The sequence below is a fragment of the Pristiophorus japonicus genome, chromosome 18 (assembly GCF_044704955.1).
Source record: "Pristiophorus japonicus isolate sPriJap1 chromosome 18, sPriJap1.hap1, whole genome shotgun sequence".
NCBI classification, from domain to species: Eukaryota; Metazoa; Chordata; class Chondrichthyes; family Pristiophoridae; genus Pristiophorus; species Pristiophorus japonicus.
Window position 1 is genome coordinate 107922424 of NC_091994.1, and position 23282 is coordinate 107945705.

The window sequence follows — 23282 nt, forward strand, 5'->3', positions numbered from 1 at the left end:
GGAGGTGGCGAGGGTTTGAGGGGCTGGAGGTTGGTGAGAGCTTGAAGGGGGTTGGGGTGTGGATGGATGAGGGGGTTGCGGGTCAGTGGTAGGGGAGGGGGTTTGAGGGGGAGGGAGTTGGGGTGTGGAGGGGTGAGGGGGTTGCGGGTCAGTAGTGGGGGGGAGGTGGGTTGCGGGGATGGGGCGGTTAGAAGGTTTTGAGGGGGTTTGGTGTTTTGGGGGGTTGGGGATTGGGAAGTTTTGAAGGTGAGGGGGGATTGAGATGGTTGGGAGGTGGCGGGGGTTTGAGGGGGTGGGGGGTTTGAGGGGTATTGTGGTAGTTGGGTATGCCTGATAGACTTAACCCCGGCTTTGAAGAGTGGAACCAATTGAGAAAACTCCAAATGCAAAATGCTGGCAATCTGAAATGAAAACAGAAAATGTGGAATTACTCAGCGGGTCAGGCAGTATCTGTGGAAAGAACAACAGAGTTAACGTTTCAGTTCGATGGCCTTTCGTCAGAACTCAGGAGAAAACCCCAAGGCTGATTTTGGACACGGCTCCAAGTTAAATCTGAGTTGTCTGAAGTTGGAATTTCACTTCTCAAAGCTCATTTTCTCCATTTGTTAAAGGGTTATGGTTTTGGTCAAAAATAGTTTGGCAAACTCTTTTCACATTGCACTATTTTCATCACAGTGACATCACATGCAAGTGGCATCGATATATATATTGCTGCAGTTTATGTGTTGGTTAACAAGAAACTGTAAAAAAAATGAACACCTTCCTGCTTTAAGTTCACATTAAACTGTGTTTCCTGCAAAACCTGTCTCTAAATCTCAAGAAAAAATGGATGTGTGAGATTTAGTGCAAGGCCATTGCTTTGCTATCCCTCCAGTGTCCTTAGTAGCCAGAATTGATCCGCCAATATTGGGATGTTAACAGGAATCTGGAATGTTCTTATGATTGGATAGGTAGTAAATATCAAATGCTATCATATTTCACCACTTCCATTATGGTTCAGCACACTCCCTCATGACCCATGTCATTGTGGCTGGATTTTCTCAGCATTATTTCTGGATCCAACCATCATCATCATAGGCAGTCCCTCGGAATCGAGGAAGACTTGCTTCCACTCTAAAAGTGAGTTCTCGGGTGACTGAACAGACCAATACGGGAATTACAGTCTCTGTCACAGGTGGGACAGGCAGTGGTTGAAGGAAAGGGTGGGTGGGACTGATTTGCCGCACGCTCCTTCTGCTGCCTGCGTTTGTTTTCTGTATGCCCTCGGCGACGAGACTGGAGGTGCTCAGCGCCCTCCCGGATGCACTTAGGGCGGTCTCCGGCCAGGGACTCCCAGGTGTCGGTGGGGATGTTGCATTTTATCAAGGAGGCTTTGAGGGTGTCCTTGAAACGCTTCCTCTGCCCACTTGGGGCTCGCTTGCCGTGTCGGAGTTCCGAGTAGAGCGCTTGCTTTGGGAGTCTTGTGTCGGGCATGCGGACAATGTGGCCCGCCCAACGGAGCTGGTCGAGTGTGGTCAGTGCTTCGAGGCTGGGGATGTTGGCCTGATCGAGGACGCTAACGTTGGTGCGTCTGTCCTCCCAGGGGATTTGCAGGATCCAACACATATCTGCTGGCCTCCTGCACAAGTGGTGAAATTGGTACAGTGATAGGAGACAGAGAGTTGTGGTGAGCGATTGTTTTTTGGACTGGAGGAAGATATACAGTGGTGTTCCCCAGGGGGTCGGTACTGGGACCACTGCTTTCCTTGACATATATTTTCTCTTTGGCATTCCCTCGGAGTCAAGGATAACTTTTCATTTGAAAGGGTGGAAGATGCCTGTACGTGAATTCTTTTAACGTGGGGTGGCCGTTGCACACCAGCCACCACACGGGTTTGACGGAGCAAGGTCTTGGTCCAACGGCAAAGGAATCCAAGACAAGGATTTGGATGTGCGTACACAGGGCACAATTTCACATTTAGCAGAGGAAACAAAACTTGGAAGTATAGTGAGGAGCACAGTGATAGGCTTCGAGAGGACATAGACAGGCTGGTGGAATGGTAGAACACGTGGCAGATGAAATTTAATGCAGAAAAGTCTGAAGTGATACATTTTGGTAGAAAAAGTGAGAAGAGAAAATATAAACGAAAGGGTACAATCCTAAAGCGGGTGCATGAACAGAGAGACCTGGGGGTATATGTGCACAAATCGTTGAAGGTGGCAGGGCAGGTTGAGAAAGCAGTTAAAAAAGCATATGGGATCCAGGGCTTCGTGAATAAAGGCATAGAGTACAAAAGCATGAAAATTACGACGAACCTGTATAAAACACTGGTTCAGCCTCAACTGGAGTATTGTGTCCAATTCTGGGCACCACACTTTAGGAAGGATGTGAAGGCCTTAGAGAGGGCGCAGAAAAGATTGACGAGAATGGTTCCAGGGATGAGGGACTTCAGTTACGTGGATAGACTGGAGAAGCTGGGGTTGTTCTCCTTGGAGCAGAGAAGGTTGAGGAGATTTGATAGAGGTGTTCAAAATAATGAGGGGTCTGGAAGAAATTAGTATTAGTAAAAAAAAGTACAGGAGAAATTAACGGGACTAAAAGCCAAAAAATCCCCTGGACCTGATGGCCTACATCCTAGGGTTTTGAAAGAGGTGGCTTTGGAGATAGTGGATGTTTTGGTTGTCATCTTCCAAAATTCTATTGATTCTAGAACGGTTCCTGCAAATTGGAAGGTAGCTAATGTAACCCCACTATTTATGAAAGAAGGGAGAAAACGGGGAACTACAGACCAGTTAGCCTGACATCAGTTGTAGGGAAAATGCTAGAATCTATTATTAAGGGCGTGGTAACATGGCATTTAGAAAATAATAATAGGATTGGGCAGAATCAACATGGATTTCTGAAAGGGAAATCATGTTTGACAAATCTGTTAAGAGTTTTTTGAGGTTGTAACTAGCAGAATAGATAAGGGCGGTCTAGTGAATGTGATGTATTTGGATTTTCAGAAGGCATTCGATAAAGTGTCACACAAGAGCTTAATGAACAAAATTAGGGCTCATGGGATTTGGGGTAATATACTAGCATGGATTGAGGATTGGTTAATGAATAGAAAACAGAGAGTAGGAATAACCGGGTCATTTTCGGGCTGACAGGCTGTAACTAGTGGAGTACCGCAAGGATCAGTGCTTGGGCCCCAGCTATTCACAATCTATATCAATGATTTGGATGAGGGGACCAAATGTAATATATCCACGTTTGCTGATGACACAAAACTCGGTGGCAATGTAAGTTGTGAGGAGGATGTAAAGAGACTTCAAGGGGATGTAGACAGGCTAAGTGAGTGGGCAAGAACATGGCAAATGGAATATAATGTGGAGAGATGTGAAGTTATCCACTTTGGTAGGAAAAATAGAAAAGCAGAGTATTTTTTAAATGGTGAGCGATTGGGAAATGTTGGTGTTCAGAGGGGCCTGGATGTCCTTGTACACCAATCACTGAAAGTTAACCTGCAGGTACAGCAAGCAATTAAGAAAGCAAATGGTATGTTGGCCTTTATTACAAGAGAATTTGAGTATAAGAATAAAGACGTCTTACTGCAATTATATCGGGCCCTGGGGAGACCGCACCTGGAGTATTGTGTGCAGATCTGGTCTCCTTACCTAAGGAAGGATATACTTGCCATTGAGGGAGTTCAACAAAGGTTCACCAGACTGATTCTTGGGATGGGAGGGATTGTCCTATGAGGAGAGAGTGAGTAGACTAGGCCTATATTCTCTAGAGTTTAGAAAAATGAGAGGTGATCTAATTGAAACATACAAAATTCTTACAGGGCTTGACAGGGTAGATGCAGGGAGGATGTTTCCCCTGGCTGGGGAGTCTAGAACCAGAGGTCACAGTCTCAGAATAAGGGGGTCGGCCATTTAGGACTGAGATGAGGAGAAACTCAGAAGGTGGTGAATCTTTTGAATTCTCTACCCCAGAGGGTTGTGATAGATTTTTGGATGTCGAGGGGATCAAGTGATATGGGGATAGTTCAGGAAAGTGGAGTTGAAGTAGAAGATCAGCCATGATCTTATTGAATGGCGGAGCAGGCTCGAGGGGCTGAGTGGCCGACTCCTGTTTCTATTTCTTATGTTCTTACAACAGAGTAGATGGAGAGAAACTGTTCCCATTGGCAGAAGGGTCGATAACCAGAGGACACTGATTTAAGGCGATTGGTAGAAGAACCAAAGGCGACATCAGGAAAAAATGTTTTTACGCAGCGAGTGGTTAGGATCTGGAATGCACTGCCTGAAAGGGCGGTGGAGGCAGACTCAATCGTGGCTTTCAGAAGGGAATTGGATAAGTACCTGAAGGAAAACAATGTACAGGGCTACGGGGAAAGGGCGGGGGAGTGGGACTGGCTGAGGGGCTCTTGCAGAGAGCCGGCACGGGCTCGACGGGCCGAATGGCCTTCTTCCGTGCTGTAACCATTCTATGATTCTATGAAACACGGTACATTTATCTCTATGCATTTGCTCGTTAAGGGCACTGTACTTGGAAACCTTTCCCCATTTTGCATCTGCATCCATAAGATGAGGTATGAATTCAAGGTAATGCAGAGATCTCCAACCCTGTCAATGGACTAAAAATCCTTGCCCTAGAACAGCGCCATCTACTGCACCAATGTGACACCTTCCTCTCTCTGTGCGAGATTGGTGAATTGATGACAATTAAAGCCAATTAGGAGAGGCGTCGTGCTATTGGTATGAGCTTGCAGCTTTTCTTCAAACCGGCCCTTAAAGATGGCAGCTGACCTTGTCAGGGCGACTGCAATTTCATTTGACTGATTGACTTCACGGGCATGAGGCTCCTGAAAGAAATAAGACAAGTGTTTAGTTGGGTTTTGGAGAGCACTCATCAAAAGGAAAGCATGCGGTCTCATTAAAGGGCTTTGAAACCGCTTTCAGCGTGAAGATTTTCTGTGCGATCGTTGAGATTGTACCTGCAGTTTTTTATTAGCTCCTGAACATCATACAGCAGTCTCTTTCTGACAGCTGTATACCCAAGCGTCTAGTAACATATTATTGTGCATTTTTATTAGGTTCAGTAGCGTTATAAAAGGTGTAAATAGAGATGATGCAGCAGAAACTGGATAATATGATATAATTGGCCCAATATAAAATGAAATTGACTGCAAAATCATACAGGCACATTTCTCAGCTCCAAGATCAGAGACGGTCCATCATGGAAAATAATACCTGCCTACATCTCTGCAGAAACCCTAATTATTTTTGTAATACCATCTTTAATCGACACTTATTAATAAAATAAATTGACAATGAATTATGTTAAATACAAAATGTGCCAAGTTTAAAATAGAATATTTCTAATCCAGTCCTGTCTCAAAATCAGTGTTGCCCCTACGAGGAATACTGCAATCTTACTCGGGCTGTCCAGCTGCCTTCCCTGAGACCATCACAAGCGTCAGCCATTGGGACTTCTCCACAGAGTGCCAGGGTTATCCCGAAGGATCTTGTGCACCTTCTGGGAGCTGGTTGCAGAGACCTGTGACGGCCTTCTGGGCTGGAGCGGTGCATTGGGGCACCGGACAGAATGTGGGCTTTCTGTTCTATATACTCTGCTGTTTCTCATTTGCACGTCTGTCAGTTCACTATTCTGCGCAATAGAAGACAGCATTGGCAAAAGCAACAACAACAACTTGTACTTATATAGTGCCTTTAACGTAGTGAAACGTTCCCAAGGCACTTTCTAAGAACATAAGATAAGAACATAAGAAATAGAAGCAGGAATCGGCTATTTGGCCCCTCGAACCTGCTCCGCCATTCAATAAGATCATGGCTGATCCGATCATGGACTCAGCTCCACTTCCCTGCCCGCTCCCCATAACCCTTTACTCCTTTATCGCTCATAAATCTGTCCATCTCCGCCTTAAATATATTCAATGACCCAGCCTTCACAGCTCCCTGAGGCAGAGAATTCCATATTTACAACCCTCGGAGAGAAGAAATTTCTCCTCATTTCAGTTTTAAATGGGCAGCCCCTTATTCTAAGACTATGTCCGCTAGTTTTAGTTTCTCCTTTGAGTGGAAATATCCTACCTGCATCCACCTTGTCGAGCCCCCTCATTATAACAACATAAGAAATAGGAGCAGGAGTAGGCCATACGGCTCCTCGAGCCTGCTCTGCCATTCAATAAGATCAAGGCTGATCTGATCATGGACTCAGCTCCACTTCCCCGCCTGCTCCCCATAACCCCTTATCATTTAAGAAACTGTCTATTTCTGTCTTAAATTTATTCAATGTCCCAGCTTCCACAGCTCTCTGAGGCAGCGAATTCCACAGATTTACAAGCCTCTGAGAGAAGAAGTTTCTCCTCATCTCTGCTTGAAATGGGCGGCCCCTTATTCTAAAATCATGCCCCCTAGTTCTAGTTTCCCCCATCAGTGGAAACATCCTCTCTGCATCCACCTTGTCAAGCCCCCTCATAATCTTATACTTTTTGATAAGATCACCTCTCATTCTTCTGAATTCCAATGAGTAGAGGCCCAACCTACTCAACCTTTCCTCATAAGTCAACTCTGTCATCCCCAGAATCAACCTAGTGAACCTTCTCTGAACTGCCTCCAAAGCAAATATATCCTTTCGTAAATATGGAAACCAAAACTGCACGCAGTATTCCACGTGTGGCCTCACCTATACCTTGTATAGCTACAGCAAGACTTTCCCCTGCTTTTATACTCCATCCCCTTTGCAAGAAAGGCCAAGATACCATTGGCCTTCTTGATCACCTTATAAGTTCCTGATTATCTTATAAGTTTCAATAAGATCACCTCTCATTCTTCTGAACTCCAATAAATATAGGCCCAACCTACCCAACCTATCTTCATAAGTCAATCCCCTCATCTCTGGAATCAACCTAGTGAACCTTCATAGGAGCGTTAAAATACAATATTTGACACTGAGCCACAGAAGAGATATGATCAAAAGATTAGTCAAAGAGGTCGGTTTTAAGGAGCGCCTTGAAGAGGTAGAGAGGCGGAGAGGTTTAGGGAGGGAGTTCCAGAGCTTGGGGTCCAGGCAACAGAAGGCACGGCCACCAATGGTTGAGCGATTAAAATCAGGGATGCTCAAGAGGGCAGAATTTGAGGAGCGCAGACATCTCGTGGGGTTGTGGGGCTGAAGGAGATTACAGAGATAGGGAGGGGGCGAGGCCGTGGAAGGATTTGAAAACAAGGATGAGAATTTTGAAATTGAAGCGTTGCTTAACCGCGAGCCAATGTTGAGGCAATGAGTGGTTTCACCGCCTGAACCACTGCGCCATTGAGGATGTTGCTCTGCATGAGCCATGGACACTGAGAACATCTCAGCTTCGCTCCCTGCTCTGTGCTACACAAAAGGAAAAAAAAGACTTGCATTTAGATAGCGCCTTTCATGACCACCAGATGTCTCAAAACGCTTTACAGCCAATGAAGTACTTTTGGAGTGCAGTCACTGTTGTAATGTGGGAAACGCAGCAGCTAATTTGCGCACAGCAAGCTCCCACAAACAGCAATGTGATAATGACCAGATAATCTGTTTTTTTGTTATGTTGATTGAGGGGATAAATATTGGCCCCAGGGCACCGGGGATAACTCCCCTGCTCTTCTCTGAAATAGTGCCGTGGGATCTTTTACATCCACCTGAGAGAGCAGACGGGGCCTTGGTTTAATGTCTCATCCAAAAGACGGCACCTCCGACAGTGCAGTGCTCCCTCAGCACTGCACTGGGAGTGTCAGCTGAGATTTTCTTATGCTCAAGTCCCTGGAGTGGGACTTGAACCCACAACTTTCTGACTGAGAGGCGAGAGTGCTGCCCACTGAGCCACGGCTGACACTCAGGACAGGAAACACAATTAACTTCGGCCCCCTGGCATGAGGAGGAGGAAATCGGCCAGGCTTCCTGTTTCTGATCACTATCCAGTGACTCCTGTAAAGGGCACATCAGGATTGGATTGGAATCATAGAATGATGGAGCAGAGGAGGAGACCATTCGGCCCATCGTGACTGTGCCGGCTCTTTCATAGAGCTATCCAATTAGTCCCGCTCCCCTGCCCTTTCCCCATAACCCTGTAATCTACCTCCATCGCCCCACCCCACACCTCCATCAGCGCCCCCCCCCACACTATGGTAAAATGGCCTGCCATCACTCAACATCTATGCCCACACATGGCTGCTTGGTTGAAATATTGGACAGCATGCATCACCCCTGAATCGGTACCCCAGCAAGGAGTCAGTGCCTCCTGTACCTACTGTACAACAGCAACTACAATTCCAAAGTACTTCATTGACTGTAAAATGTTGTGTTCATACTCTATTTGTTTGTTACAGCTCACAGGACGGGTATTAGGACCCTGCGGGAGCTATTCACAGTTGCTGCACTCATGCTGGTGAACAGGGTGGATAAAGGGGAACCAGTCGATGTGGTGTATTTGGACTTCCAGAAGGCATTTGACAAGGTGCCACATAAAAGGCAGTGTGGTGGCCCTGACCTGCGAGAGACCATCAGCGGCAGGTCGGGGCCATAAAAAGGAGCGGCGAGCGGCGGCCATGGGCAACGTGGCGGTGTACCACGGCAAGGTGCAGCGCGAGCTGGTGCAGGAGCGCGACGGCAGTGAAGAGTGACATCATCAAGGTCCAGGTCGGTGATTGGAGCAGGGGCAGGTACAGCAGGAGCGGCGAGGTTGCGGTGAAGGAGCGGCGAGAGATTGCAGAGGGATGTGATCGGGGCCCAGGATAGGTGTGAGTTCGGAGCCAGAAGAGGCGAGGGCCCAGGGGCAGCACAGGCCCAGCCCACACTGCGATATGTGTGCGCACGAGGTCCGTGCAGCAGTGCAGCCCGCTAGTCATCTTGGTTAACCTTTGCCACTGGACCAAGACCTAGCTCTGTCAAGCCCGTGTGGTGGCTGGTGTGCAACGGCCACCACACGTAAAAAAATCCACGCACAGGGCATCTTCCACCCTTCATGATGTAGTTCAGGACCTGGAATATTAGGTCCTTCATTAAAACACCTGTGAACTGATGCCTTTTCGACATGGAAGCAAGTCATCCTCGTTTCGAGGGACTGCCTATGATGATGATGACTCATGCTGGTTCATGCCGGTTTGGGGACTCTATGTTGGGTTGCATAAAGCTCACGGTTCAAGTTATTTTTCTCCTGGCTCAGTTTGTCAGTTATTTACACGTACACAACATAATTTGGCGACGAGAATGACTGAAATTAACCTCCCTATCCCCCCGCACTCGGGGACCATCCAATTCCGTGGCCAAGATGAATAAAAAGATTTTATACATACATCACGGCGAATGGGTGAGACAGCGAATGGGTTAGACGGCGACAACGTAACATAAGAACATAAGAAATAGGAGCAGGAGTCGGCCATTCGGCCCCTCGAGCCTGCTCCGCCATTCAATAAGGTCATGGCTGATCTGATCATGGACTCAGCTCTACTTCCCTGCCCGCTGCCCATAATCCTTTATTCCCTTATCGCTCAAAAATTTGTCTATCTCCGCCTTAAATATATTCAATGTCCCAGATTCCACAGCTCTCTGGGGCAGAGAATTCCACAGATTTACAACCCTCTCAGAGAAAAATTCCTCTTCATCTCAGTTTTAAATGGGTGGCCCCTTATTCTAAGACTATGTCCCCTCGTTTTAGTTTCCCCTATGAGTGGAAACATCCTCCCTGCATCCACCTTGTCAAGCTCCCTCATTATCTTATAAGTTTCAAATAAGATCACCTCTCATTCTTCTGAACTCCAATGAGTATAGGCCCAATCTACCTAACCTTTCTTTATAAGTCAACCTCCTCATCTCCGGAATCAATCTAGTGAACCTTCTCTGAACAGCCTCCAATGCAAGTATATCCTTCCTTAAATACGGAGACCAAAACTGTACGCAGTACTCCAGGTGTGGCCTCACCAATACCCTGTACAGTTGTAACAGCAGCTCGCTGCCGTGCAACACTTATCCACTGCCTTGGCACTGCAGGCCAACGACAAAATGGTAAGCGCCCTAGGGAAGTATTTTGGGCCAAAGAAAAGAATTATGATGTTGAGATACCAATTTTGTCAAAGGGGGCAAGGGAACAGAGAACCAATCAAACAGTGCATCATTTCATTAACTGAACTGGCCGCTACGTGTAACTTTGGGGCATTCACAGAGGAAATGATCAGGGATCAAATTATTGAGAAAACATCGATCCCCCGCATTCAGGGACGCTTGCTCATAGATGATGACAAATTGACATTAAATTGAACAAAGCAACTAATTTGGCCATCCAAATCGAATCAGCGCTTTCTGATTCAAAAGCAATCAAATCCCCTGTTCTCCCTGTGCAGCAGACTGCAGCTACAGCCCATGTGCAAGGCATTCGTCCAAAGCGGAAATCACAGCAGGGACCCAGGGCTAGTCATAAGCCACCCACTACGGATCGTGGGCTTAACTTCCACTTCTTTAACTGTGGGGACAAATCACACTCAGCAAAGAGTCCTAACTCTGCATGTGGGAAGAAATGCTCTGCATGTGGTAAAATGAACCATTTTGCCAGTGTCTGTCGCTCATCGCAGCACATTCGACATGTGGACAACACTGATAGTGATAAACCCAGTATGGTTTATACTGTTAGTGACAATTTACACATCGATTCGGGCAAATTCAAGGACTGTGAGATAAACAATACGCCCACCTGCCTCCTCATTGACCTTGGAGCCAAAGTCTCCATATTGAGCGAGGCTGTGTACAAAACCCACTTCATGCACTGTCAACCTCAGCCCACAACTTCCATTCTACATGCGTACTCCGAATCCAAAATTGAAGTAGTTGGGGTCATATCTGTCCTGATATACTACAAGGACATAACATTGGAGAACTTTTCCTTTCATGTCGCGAAGGGACGAAGCCTCATGGGTGACCTTTTTGACAAGCTTGGGTTCAAAGTTTACAACCCAAGCGGCACACCTGTGTACACAGTGGACTTCAACAAGCAATATCCCTCAATCTTCACAGGGTTTGGAGTGACAACAACATTCTGCCATCTTCCCTGCGTTGACCCTTCTGTCAAACTGGTTACACAGCGACTTCGCCGTCTCCCATTCGCGGTCCGTGACCAAGTATCTGCAGAATTAACACGGCTCGAATCTCAGGGAATCATTGAGAGCATCGACTCCTCACCCTGAATCTTGAACTTAGTTATTGCTTGGCGTAAAAATGGGGAGGTCCGCATATGCATTGACCTAAAAGAGGTCAACAAGGCCATCATCCCCGACAAGTAACTTCTTCCGACCATTGATGAACTGTCTTTAGAATTCCACGGCTCAATAGTTTTTACGAAACTCGACATGCGCCGCAGTTACCTGCAAATACCACTAGCGGAGGGCAGCAAACCGCTTATGGCATTCACGACGCATGATGGCCTGTATCAGTATCGACGCATGCCCTACGGACTATCTTCTGCACCACTTCCTCCAGACTGAGTGACCTAAGCAAATTCCAGAAGAGCTGAAAACCTTCCACAGACTTCATGATGAATTTTCCATTTGGAACGATGGCTGCCTAGCTCGTGGGGATAGAGCTCAGGATGATAGTGTTCGAAGATCAGACCCTCAAATCTGTCACCAGGCTCATGGTTTACAGGGCTGTAGTGATACCCGCCATAATCTATATAGCTCAGAGACATGGACCATATAGAGTAGGCACCTCAAGTCGCTGGAGAAATACCACCAATGATGTCTCCGCAAGATCCTGCAAATCCCCTGGGAGGACAGATGCACCAATGTCAGTGTTCTCGATCAGGCCAACATCCCCAGCATCGAAGCACTGACCAGACTCGACCAGCTCCGTTGGGCGGGCCACATCGTCCACATGCCCCGACACAAGACTCCCAAAGCAAGCGCTCTACTCGGAACTCCTACACGGCATGCGAGCCCCAGGTGGGCAGAGGAAACGTTTCAAGGACACCCTCAAGGTCTCATTGATAAAGTGCAACATCCCCACTGACACCTGGGAGTCTCTGGCCAAAGACCGCCCTAAGTGGAGGAAGAGCATCCAGGAGGGCGCTGAGCACCTCGAGTCTCGTCGCCGAGAGCATGCAGAAAACAAGCGCAGGCAGCGGAAGGAGCGTGCGGCAAACCAGACTCCCCACCCACCCTTTCCTTCAACCACTGTCTGTCCCACCTGTGACAGAGACTGTAATTCCCATATTGGACTGTACAGTCACCTGAGAAATCACTTTTAGAGTGGAAGCAAGTCTTCCTCGATTTTGAGGGACTGCCTGTGATGATGATGATGGTGGAGCAGTAATTCCCAAGTCACTTCAACAGCGCATTCTCTCATTGGCACACGGTGGACACCCTGACATTGGCCGCATGAAGCAGAGATGTCGCGGTTCAGTATGGTGGCCTGGGATTGACACTCACATCGAGGAGTTCGTCTCACACTGCGAAGCATGCAGTCTGAGCGAAAAGGCCACAAACATCCGACCAGCGCCAATGAAGCCCATTCCATGGCCACAAAGACCATGGCAACAACTTCAGTTGGATATCTTCGGTCCAGTTGAAGCAGCTCCACAGCACCAGCCCACATGACCTGCATTCCAAATGGCCAGAAATTGCTACAGCATGTTCACTGACCTCATCAACGATTGTCACTATTCTGCAGCGTATGTTCACAAAGTGGGGCCTCCCAGAAATCATAATTACTGACAATGGACCACAGTTTGTGTCTGACCGGTTCACGGATTTCCTCACTTGTCATGGTATCAAGCATCGCCTTACTGCTCGGTACAATCCTCAAAGCAACGGAGGTATTGAGCGATTTATCATCATCATCATAGGCAGTACCTCAAAACGAGGTTGACTTGCTTCCACGCCAAAAAAGGATGAGTTCACAGGTGTTTCAATGAAGGACCTAATATTCCAGGTCCTGAACTACATCCTGAAGGGTGGAAGATGCCTGTGCGTGGATTTTTTTAACGTGTGGTGGCCGTTGCACACCAGCCACCGCATGGGCTTGACAGAGCGAGGTCTTGGTCCAGTGACAAGGGTTATCCAAGACGACTGGAGACCAGCTCTGCTGCACGGGCCTCGCGCGCGCACATGGCCCCGAACTCACGCCCCTCCTGGGCCCCGATCCTGGGCGTGATTTAACCGCGTTATCAAAGAGGGTTTGAAATCCAACCTCGCAGCAGGCTAAACATTCAACGAAGTGGTTCACGCCATTCTCCGCACATACCGTTCGACAAAGCACTCGCTAACGGGGAAGACACCCGCTGAGCTCATGATTGGGCGGAACCTTAGCTGGCTGCTGGACATTCTCAAACCCCCAGACAACCCTAGCGTGAAGAGACCAGCAGGATTTGTTTGTTACCGCTAACAGGGCTGGTATTAGGACCCTGCGGGAGCTATTCACAGTTGCTGTACTCATGCTCGTTCATGCTGGTTTAGTGACTCCATTTTGGGTTGTTTAAAGCTCACCGTTTAAGTTACTTTTCTCCTGGCTCAGTTTGTCAGTTATTTACGCGGACACAACATAAAGCGCGTCCTGAGGTTGTGAAAGGCGCTATATAAATGCAAGTCTTTCTTTACAAAAAAAAGGCATAACAAAAGATGCGAATGACCCTGAAATTAGTTTATATCAGGGTTACCAACTCAAAACATGCCTACATTTTAGTGGATATAAAGAATCTTATGGCATTGATTAATTTCATTAGAAATAGGAGCAGGAATAGGTAATAGGGTCCCCTGAGCCTGCTCCACCATTCAATAAGATCATGGCTGATCTTCTACCTCAACTCCACTTTCCCGCCCTATTAATGAAGAGCCGGAACTTCTAGTATCCTAGCCAACACCACCAAAAACACATGAACTGATCATTCATAATATCTGCTGTTTGTGAGATCTTGCTATGCACTGTGTCAGCTGAGGCTCAGTGGGTAGCGCCCTCACATCTGAGTCAGAAGGTTGTGGGTTCAAGTCCCACTCCAGGAACTTGAGCACATAAATCTAGGCTGACACCCCCAGTGCAGTGCTGAGGGAGCGCTGCACTGTCGGAGGTGCCATGTTTTGGATGAGATGTTAAACCGAGGCCCCGTCTGCTCTCTCAGGTAGACGTAAAAGATCCCGTGGCACTATTTATCCCCGGTGTCCTGGCCAATACTTATCCTTCAATCAACATCACGAAAACAGATTAACTGATCATGATCACATTGCTGTTTGTGGGAGCTTGCTGTGTGCAAATTGGCTGCCACGTTTCCTAATGACTACACTTCAAAAAGTATTTAATTGGCTGTAAAGCGCTTTGGGACATCCGGTGGTTGTGAAAGGCACTATGGAAATGCAAATCTATCTTTCTTACCTGACAGCTACGTAACTGCAATGGTTGTGAAGCACTTTCGGGGCATCTTGAGGATTTGATAAGGCATGTTATGAAACAGAAGAACGTAAGAAATAGAGCAGGAGTCGGCCATTCGGCCCCTCGAGCCTGCTCCACCATTCAATAAGATCATGGCTGATCTTCTACCTCAATTGCACTATCCCCATATTCCCTTATATCCAAGAATCTATCGATCTCTGTCTTGAATATACTCGGAATCTGAGCCTCCACAGCCCTCTGAGGGAGAGAATTCCAGAGATTCACCACCCTCTGAGTGAAGAAGTTTCTCCTCATCTCAGCCCCAAATGACCGACCCCTTATCCTGAGACTGTGACAGTTTTGTCAGGCGTGCCTTACACCGTGCATTGTTTGAACTGGTTTTTTAATCCATGTAAAAAGGCGACAGATGAATGCTGGGGACCTGCATGGTTCCAGTCTGCAAGAATAAGGGAACTGCAAAATGGCACAGGCTAGTCACTGGAAGCGGTGCACAGACCCAGACAGGTGGCTGTGTGAAGATTAAATCCAAGCTTTTATCAAAGGCAGGCTCTCTGTTTCCCCTCCCGACCGGAAGCAGTATTCAGATGATATTTGCTTCTGCACCAATCCTTGCCCAAGTCTCACGAATAAGGAAGTGCCGCTGCTCAGCAGGTTGGTGTATGGTTTGGGCTTTATTTCCCTTGTATTTTGTGGGTGCGGGAGTTGGCAGGTCGTGTATTTGGGGGAGGGAGAGGGTTAGATGTGTGCAGATGTTGCAGTGAGACCCATTGCGACAGGACAGGCCTGCAGCTCCTGTTTATTGCAACCAGTGCAACTTGTGCTTCCGTCAGCAGAGGTGAGCAAGGTCCTGCGCTGGAGTTTGCAGCAAAGATGTCCAGCGTCAGGCAGCTGCAGGCTGGGCTCGCTCTCCCATTGCACATGTCAAGGGCAAGGGGCTCCCTGCAAAATGTAATGTTGCAAAGGCGGGAAGGGTTTGAAATAAGCGCAGAAGGGAAGAGAGACAACGCGACCCCAGCAGCAGCAGCCTGCAGGACAGGCGACATCTGTGGGGAACTCTGTACCTTTTCAGGCGCAACCCTGCCCACACAACAGGATACACCACAAACCTGCAACGTGTCCCTCCACCGACACCGCCTGAATGTGTCCAGCATGTTCACTGTTTTATTTGCAGAAGGGATTGAACTTGTTCTCACTGTGTCATAGATGGTTGAGAGGTGATCTGGGCACCATAAGTATAAGACAGTCACTAATGAATTCAAGTGAAACTTATTTACTGCAAGAGTGGTGAGAATGTGGAGCTCGCTACCACGGAGTGGTTGAAGCGAATAGTATCGATGCATTTAAAGGGAAGCTAAGTAAGTACACAAAGGAGAAAGAAATAGAAGACTTGCATTTATATAGTGCCTTTCACGACCAGTGGATGTCTAAGTGCTTTACAGCCAATGAAGTACTTTTGGAGTGCAGTCACTGTTTTATTGTGGGAAACACAGCAGCCAATTTGTGCACAGCAAGCTCCCACACAAAGAATGACCAGATAATCTGTTTTTTTGTTATGTTGATTGAGGGATAAATATTGGCCAGGACACCGGGGAGAACTCCCCTGCTCTTCTTCAAAATAGTGCCATGAGATCTTTTACATCCACCTGAGAGAGCAGATGGGGCCTTGGTATAATGTCTCATCCGAAAGACAGCACCTCTGACGGTGCGGTGCTCCCTCAGTACCGCCCCCATGACGGTGCGGTGCTCCCTCAGTACTGCCCCCGTGACGGTGCGGTGCTCCCTCAGTACTGCACTGGGGTGTCGGCCTACAAGTGCATGTTGATAGTGGCACAGACCGGTTGGGCCAAATGGCCTGTTTCTGTGCTGTAAATTCTATATGTAACTTTTGTTACACGATCATATGAATTTTTAAAACACTTGGCTGTGACTGAAACTGTAAAGTTCTTGCTGAATGAGTCTCACGGGGTGTCGGTGAGTCAGCACTGTGACTGAGTGTACAACACACCATGGTGGGAGCTTGCATGTGCTTTATGTATAGTCAGGCCTGGCAAGTATCTACATTTCAAATCTCCGGATCCTATCCATCACCGAGACAGCCTGTCCCCTACCCCTGACATTGGCCATCGCAGCCCTTACCTCACCCTCACTGAAATTCTCATCCGTGCTTTCAACACTTCTCCAACACTTGCCTTGTTGGTTTCATGTGCTCCACCATATATAAACTCTGGCCCTGACGCCTTGTCCTGCGTGAAGGCACGAACGAGGTTTTCGCTGGGGATGAAGGTGGGACTAGCTGGTCTCCGTGCCGCACTAAGTTCCACTCCCCACCCTTTCACCCGTTCCCAACTTCCATTGGCTCCGTGTGTCTCCCTTCCTCCAATGTATTGAATTCAAAACCCTTGTTAATAGATTCCTCCCAGGCCTTACCCCAGGTCGAAGTGTCCTCTACTTGTCGAACCTTGGGCCTTTGTATGACAAGCACAGAAAAATGCCTCTCCCTCCGTTCCACCATGGCAGAGTCCTCAGCCGTCAATGCTGTACCCTCTGGACTGGTCTCTCTGACCCCTCTGCCTTGCTAGCTCTCTCTTCCCACCTTCGGGGTGACTCCTCAATGCACATTACTTCAACTCTGCCTTTGGTCACGTCATCGTTCTACCACTATTCAGTGTCTGTTGCATCTCTGAGAGGCTTCTTGGAACGCTTACTATGTCAAAGCAGCTGTACAAGTGCATTTGTCTGAAGATCATATCAGCCTGGGGCCTCTGCACGACTGTTTGTGCAATTGCTCATGTTGGTTTAAATTTGAAAACCATGGCTATTACAAAATATAAATGCATCTTCTGTTCACATATGCATTGATTTGATTGGCATGTGGGAGAGTGGGGAGATTATGGTGTGTGAATGTGTTTCAGATGCCGCAGATTCTATTCTTCTTCCGGTATGGGTATGATAGCATAGTGGTTATGTTCCCGGACCAGCAATCAAGAGTATCGATCCAGAGACACGAGTTCAAATCCCATCACGGCAGCTGGGGAATTTAAATTCAGTTAATAAATAAATCTGGAATAAAAAGCCAATGTCAGTAATGGTGAACATGAAACTACTGGATTGTTGTAAAAACCCATCTGGTTCACTGATGTCCTTTAGGGAAGGAAATCTGCTGCCCTTACCCGGTCTGGCCGCTATGTGACTCCAGACCCACAGCAATGTGGTTGCCTTTTAACTGCCCCCTGAAATGGCGGCTCACCTCCACCTTCCCTGGGGCAATTAGGGATGGGCAGTAAATGCTGGCCCTGCTGGCGATGCCCACATCCCAGGAACGAATTAAAAATGATACATATCTCCCCAGGTTTGCTGCTTTTCTAGATGTTTCTGTCATGAGATGATTGCGTCTTGCAGTTGGACTTTTTTTTTCGAAAACAAAATTTGACTTTCGATGAGAGTCTTAGCAATGCAAAGCATGACTGGACAATGTATGTTGTGATGCCAAGAGTAGTCTTGTCTTGTGCTAAGTTTTCTGGTCTTAACTGTGCCACAATTGCCCTCGACAACCCCTTGTCTCCAGGTTTGGGAGGGGGAAATCAACCAATCTACCGGCTCCTAATCACTAATTCAGTGATCCCGACGGCAAAGTGTATGTGTTGGGTGAGGAGGATGGAGCTTCATTGTATGCCTCCGACAGTCGAATATTACACTGCTACATTGAAAAGAGCTTTTAGTGATGTAGCCAAGGGTGCCAGGACTTTATAAACCGTACTCCAGCAGGGACTTAATTCCCCGAAAGTATAAATTAAAAAAAAAATTAGACTTGTCAGAAAATTATATGCATTGGCTTTAAACACACTCTCCCAGTCACTCTTTAACAAATAATAAATGACTAAAACAGAACACTTAGCTTACCGATCAATGTGGTGCTGAGCTGCACAGGTCACGAGGACCTGGTTCAATCTATGGTTATGTGCTGAGCGAGATGTTCTTGGGCAGAATGGTGGTGAGGCTGTTATAGGCCACAATAAGCCAGCACTGGAGCAGATAAACATAATTCACGAGTTCACACAATCATTTGCTAATGTGATGATGCAATGCTCTACCCTTGTGTTTGTCTCCATTATCGAAGGAGGGATACACTTGCATTGGAGGCAGTTCAGTGAAGGTTCACGAGGTTGATTCCTGGGATGAAGGGTTGTCTTATGAGGAAAGGTTGAGCAGGTTGGGCCCGTACTCATTGGATTTCAGAAGACTGAGAGGTGATCTTACTGAAACATATAGGATTCAGAGGGGGCTTGACAGGATAGATGGAGAGAGGATGTTTCCCCTCGTGGGGGAATCTAGAACTAGGGGGCATCGTTTCAGAAGAAGGGGGTCGCCCATTTGAGATGGAGATGAGGAGGAATTTCTTCTCCTGAGGGTCGTGAATCTTTGGAATTCTTTACCCCAGAGAGCTCTGGAGGCTGGGTTGAATATACTTAAGGCGGAGATAGACAGATTATTGAACTATACGGGGAGTCAAGGGTTATGGGGAGCGGGCAGGGAAGTGGAGTTGAGGCCAAGATCAGATCAGCCATGATCTTATTGAATGGTGGACCAGGCTCGAGGGGCCAAATGGCCGACTCCTGCTCCTATTTAAGTTCTTGTGTTCTGACCCTTCTGAGCTGATGTGCTGGACTTGAATATCCTGAAAACGGATTTGAGTGGCACAGGATTGGTTACTTGCGGAGGGAGGTAGCAAGGCAGAGATACTGGGCAAAGAGGGGGGAGGGCAGGGTGGGGGTGTTGCAGACGACGGCAGAAGCTAGCTTCCGATGTTAGAGTTGAGGGGGTGGGGAATGAGAAACAGGCCGCTATTGGTGGAGGAAGGGTGGTGTCCAGTGACATAGGGCCGGAGGAGATCACGGCAGTAGGTATTGGCAAGGCCGTGGAGGGAGTACATAAAATTACCTTACATAGGATATCATCATCATAGGCAGTCCCTCAAAATCGAGGAAGACTTGCTTCCACTCTAAAAGTGAGTTCTTAGGTGACTGATGAGTCGAATACGGGAATTTCAGTCTCTATCACAGGTAGGCCAGACAGTAGTTGAGGGAAAGGGTCGGTGGGGAGTCTGGTTTGCCGCATGCTCTTGTCGCTGCCTGCGCTTAGTTTCTCGGTGACGACACTCGAGGTGCTCAGCGTCTTCCTAGATGCTCTTCCTCCACTCGGGGCGGTCTTTGGCCAGGGACTCCCAGGTGTCGGTGGGGATGTTGCGTTTTTATCAAGGAGGCTTTGAGGGTGTCCTGGAAACGTTTCCTCTGCCCACCTGGGGCTCACTTGCCGTGTTTGGCACAGAAACAGGCCATTCGGCCCAACCAGTCCATGCCGGCGTTTATGCTCCACTCGAGCCTCCTCCTGTCTTTCCTCATCTAAATCTATCAGCATAACCCTCTATTCCCTTCTCCCTCATGCTTGTCTAGCCTCCCCTTAAATGCACCTATACTATTTGCCTCCACCACTCCCTGTGGTAGTGAGTTCCACATTCTCACCACTCTCTGGGTAAAGAAGTTCCTTCTGAATTCCCGATTGGATTTCTTGGTGACTATCTTATATCGATGGCCTCTAGTTATGCTCTTTCCCCACAAGTGAAAACATTCTCTCTATCCACTTTATCAAAACCTTTCATAATTTTCAAAGACCTCTATTAGGTCACCCCTCAGCCTTTTTTCAAGAGGGAAAAAAAAAAACAGTTGGAAGATGAGGCTGAGAAGCTTCAAGTCGATTGTTTGGGAGCTTGGCGAGGACTGGGGCGTTGGGTTGTAGGTCTTCGTGCAGGAGCCGATGCATTTTGAATGACGAGTAAGTTAGGCACAAAAGCAGGAAGGTGTGGGAAGAGTCCAGGTGTGTGCTGATAGAGCCAGGGAAGAGGGGAGCGGAGACATCGGATTGGGAGCAAAAGAAAGCAGCCTCGGTGAGTGAATGGATCGTAAGGTGGGGTCGGGCAGGTGGGCTGAGTCTGAACTAGACCTGCTGTATCTCTGGGCTAAGCCTGAGGTGGTGGCTAGGGAAAAGAAAAGAAAGACTTGCATTTATATAGCACTTTTCGCGACCACGTCTTGAAGTGCTTTACAGCCAATGAAGTACCTTTTGAAGTGTAGTCACTGTTGTAATGTGAGAAACGCGGCAGCCAATGTGCACACAGCAAGCTCCCACATACAGCAATGTGATAATGACCAGATCATCTGTATTTGTGATGTTGATTGAAGGATAAATATTGGTCCAGGACACCGGGGATAACTCCCTGGCTCTTCTTCGAAATAGTGCCGTGGGATCTTTTGCGTCCACCTGAGAGAGCAGACGGGGCCTCGGTTCAATGTCTCATTCGAAAGACAGTGTGGCGCTCCCTCAGCACTGCACTGGGAGTGTCAGCCTCGATTTATGTGCTCAAGTCCCTGGAGTGGGACTTGAACCCACAACATTCTGACTCCGAGGCGAGGGTGCTGGCTGAGCACTGAGCCATTGGCTGACATCTGGGGGGTGGGGGGGGGGAACAGGATCAGGTCGGTGTTTGCCAGACTGAAGAGGATAGGTATGGTTTTTTCGACTTAGGCCGGAGAAGATTTGGCACATCCAGGACTTGGTGTTGAATTGGATGTTGGCGATGGTTGCAACGGCTGTGGGGCTGATGGAAGAGGTAGAGATGAGCTGAGTGTCAGCAACATCGTCGAGAGAGCTGACCCCATGCTTTGCCCAAACGTTAATCTGTCTTCTCGTTTCAGATGCTGACGTTTGTTGCACATGCAGTAGTTCTTTTTTATCTTGACCTTTGATGGCCTGAACTTTGACCAGAGGTGTTAGATCATAAAAAGGTATAAAGTCCAGGATTGGTCTGGTGGGGTAGGAAGATCTATTGTGGCAGAAAAGCAGAGGACAAAAGGGTGAGAGATTGGAGGCGAGGGCTTTAACACTGATGATGCTGACAGACTAGCCTGTTGCCTTATTTGCAACGCTGGCAAGTATTTTCATTTTATTTCGTCAGGTGAGTGAAATGTTATTCCCAAGCGAGGATTGCTGCTACATAAATCAAGAAAATGAAATTGCAACAAACATCCTCAAAGTCGTCATAAACTGGTCTATGCACTGATATTCTCAATGTTTGACACCAAACCCATACATTTTGCTTCGAGATACATTGTTTCTATTTAAAATTTGAATTATACTGTTGAATTCTTGTCTCTCCCTGTCTATAATCTTTTACTTCTCACACTTCTATGTCCCTGTATTTCTGATCATTCCCTCTTCTTGGCAGTCCCTTGCTCTCATTCCCCTGTCTGTGTCTGTCTCCTGATTTCTCACTCCCCGTCGTGTGTGATCTGTCTCATTCTTTGCCTCTCCATTTCCTTGTAAAACTCCCCCTCTCATGCTCTGTCTGTGCGTGTCTCTGTCTGTCTCTCTCTTTCCCTGCCTCTTGCTCACTCTCATTCTGGGCATCTTTCCTCTCTCTCTTTCCCCTGTCTCTGTCTCTTCCTCTAGTTTCCTCCATCTTTTCTTAGAATCACAGAAGGAGGCCGTTCGGCCCATCGAGTCTGTGCAGCTCTTTCGAAGAGCGATCCAGTTAGTCCCATTCCCCCGCGCTCTCCCCGTATCCCTGCTATTTTTAATGTATCCAATCCCCTTTTGAAGGCAGCTAATAAATCTGTCTCCACCGCCCTATCAGGCAGTGCATTCCAGATCCTAACCACTCGTTGTGTAAAATAAGTTTTCCCTCATGTTGTCTCTGGTTCTTTTGCCAATCACCTTAAACCTGTGCCCTCTCACCATCAACCCCTCAGCCACTGGGAACAGTTTCTATCTAAACCTTTCATGATTTTAAACAGCTCTATCATAATCTGCTCTTAGCCTTCGCTGCTCCAAGGAGAACAACCTTCTTGCCATTGCTTTTGCAGACCTCTTCTGTCCCATCCCCTCTCTCGCTCTCCCCCCCCCCCTCTCTCGCTCTCCCCCCCCCTCTCGCTCTCCCCCCCTCTCTCGCTCTCCCCCCCCCTCTCTCGCTCTCCCCCCCCCCCTCTCTCGCTCTCCCCCCCCCTCTCTCGCTCTCCCCCCCCCCCCTCTCTCGCTCTCCCACCCCCCCCTCTCTCGCTCTCCCAACCCCCCTCTCTCGGTCTCCCCCCCCCTCTCTCGGTCTCCCCCCCCCCCCCCTCTCTCGGTCTCCCCCCCCCCTCTCTCGCTCACCCCCCCCTCTCTCGCTCTCCCCCCCCCCTCTCTCTTCGCTCTCTCCCCCCCTCTCTCGCTCTCCCCCCCTCTCTCGCTCTCCCCCCCTCTCTCGCGCTCCCCCCCTCTCTCGCGCTCCCCCCCCTCTCTCGCGCTCCCCCCCATCTCTCGCGCTCCCCCCTCTCTCGCTCTCCCCCCCTCTCTCGCTCTCCCCCCTCTCTCGCTCTCCCCCCTCTCTCGCTCTCCCCCCCTCTCTCGCTCTCCCCCCCTCTCTCGCTCTCCCCCCCTCTCTCGCTCTCCCCCCCTCTCTCGCTCTCCCCCCTCTCTCGCTCTCCCCCCCCTCTCTCGCTCTCCCCCCCCTCTCTCGCTCTCCCCCCCCCTCTCTCGCTCTCCCCCCCCCTCTCTCGCTCTCCCCCCCTCTCTCGCTCTCCCCCCCCCTCTCTCGCTCTCCCCCCCCTCTCTCGCTCTCCCCCCCCTCTCTCGCTCTCCCCCCCCTCTCTCGCTCTCCCCCCCTCTCTCGCTCTCCCCCCCCTCTCTCGCTCTCCCCCCCCTCTCTCGCTCTCCCCCCCCTCTCTCGCTCTACCCCCCTCTCTCGCTCTCCCCCCCCTCTCTCGCTCTCCCCCCCCTCTCTCGCTCTCCCCCCCCTCTCTCGCTCTCCCCCCCCTCTCTCGCTCTCCCCCCCCTCTCTCGCTCTGCCCCCCCTCTCTCGCTC

At 48.7% G+C, this 23282-nt stretch overlaps 1 protein-coding gene across 1 annotated transcript in view; it reads left to right on the plus strand.

Annotated features, from left to right (window-relative positions):
- Positions 1-15022: 15022 nt before the first annotated feature.
- The window catches only part of h6pd (hexose-6-phosphate dehydrogenase (glucose 1-dehydrogenase)), a 90237-nt gene continuing 81977 nt past the window's right edge, over positions 15023-23282 (plus strand). Inside the window, exon 1 of the mRNA XM_070861042.1 lies at positions 15023-15040. The gene's annotated coding sequence lies outside the window, so the exon portion shown is untranslated. The remainder of the gene's footprint in view (positions 15041-23282) is intronic.